The sequence below is a fragment of the Acanthisitta chloris genome, unplaced genomic scaffold (assembly GCF_000695815.1).
Source record: "Acanthisitta chloris isolate BGI_N310 unplaced genomic scaffold, ASM69581v1 scaffold36550, whole genome shotgun sequence".
In the NCBI taxonomy this organism is placed as follows: domain Eukaryota; kingdom Metazoa; phylum Chordata; class Aves; order Passeriformes; family Acanthisittidae; genus Acanthisitta; species Acanthisitta chloris.
The window spans coordinates 1-1,484 of NW_008651706.1; the positions used below are offsets into that span (position 1 = coordinate 1).

At 48.5% G+C, this 1,484-nt stretch overlaps 1 pseudogene; it reads left to right on the top strand.

Annotated features, from left to right (window-relative positions):
• The first annotated feature begins 54 nt into the window (after positions 1–54).
• Positions 55–1,205, top strand: LOC103801949 (annotated as a pseudogene).
• The last annotated feature ends 279 nt before the right edge of the window (positions 1,206–1,484 follow it).

The following is a 1,484-nucleotide window of genomic DNA, read 5'->3' on the forward strand; positions in this document are numbered from 1 at the left end:
CAGGGGCAATTGTCTTCTACCATTGAGATCTAACACTTTGTGCTTGGCCCAAAGGAAAGACTTTGAAATCAGCCAGATCCAGAGCAAAATCGAGGATGAACAAGCCCTGGGCATGCAACTACAGAAGAAGATCAAGGAGCTGCAGGCAAGTCTCTGTTCCTTCCCATCTCAGCCCCAGGCTCAGTTCAGGTAGGAGAAGGGCACTGGTGTGAAGGGTCCCTGATGTTCTCCAGGCTCGTATTGAGGAACTGGAGGAGGAAATTGAGGCCGAGAGAACCTCTCGCGCTAAAGCAGAGAAGCATCGGGCTGACCTGTCCAGGGAGCTCGAGGAGATCAGCGAGCGCCTGGAAGAAGCAGGAGGGGCCACGACAGCTCAGATTGAAATGAACAAGAAGCGTGAGGCAGAGTTCCAGAAGATGCGCCGTGACCTCGAAGAGGCCACGCTGCAGCACGAGGCCACGGCTGCCGCCCTGCGCAAGAAGCACGCGGACAGCAACGCTGAGCTCGCTCGGGGAGCAGATCGACAACCTGCAACGTGTCAAGCAGAAACTGGAGAAAGAGAAGAGTGAGCTGAAGATGGAGATTGATGACCTGGCCAGTAACATGGAGTCTGTCTCCAAAGCCAAGGTACTGAAATATTTCATGGGCTCATTGACCCAGTAGAATATAATACAACCTTTGCACCTGTTACTCTTAGTGTTGATGCTTAGCTCATTGCTTTCCATGTGTTGACTTGCAGGCAAACCTGGAGAAGATGTGCCGCACACTGGAAGATCAGCTGAGTGAGATTAAGACTAAGGAAGAAGAGCATCAGCGCATGATCAATGACCTCAATGCTCAAAGAGCTCGTCTGCAGACAGAGTCAGGTGAGGCATCAAGATGCTCAGATCAAGAATGTCAGAGAGTTATTGCAAATTACATTACTGGGCATATGGTCTGTCCAACATTCTTTGTCTCCTCTCGAATGAGAAATGCTTGAAATGGCATCATTAGCTTCAGCAAGGTCTGCTCTCTGGTTTTACAGCCCCAAATGTCCACAGTATCCTCATCAATGGCAATAAATTGTCCATCTGCAACCTTTCCCAGGTGAATATTCACGCCAGGTGGAGGAGAAGGATGCTTTGGTTTCTCAGCTGTCAAGAGGCAAACAGGCTTTCACCCAACAGATTGAGGAACTCAAGAGGCACTTAGAGGAAGAGATAAAGGTGAGAAGGCTATATTATAAACACATGGAATCCCTGAATCAACAAGATGAAAAGGTGTGAAATAGCCAATTTAGAGACTGCATTGCAAGACTTCCCATATTAGCCTTGCTCTCCTTTCCTTGTAGTCTATCCACTCATTCTATTGCTGATTCCCAGATCGTTATTTCTCATCACTCACAGAAGAATCAGTGACCAGCAACATTTCGATCAGGAGATTTCCCTGGATATTTCTGTTCCTTGACCCAATACTGCTGTTGCTGCAGGCCAAGAATGCCCTGG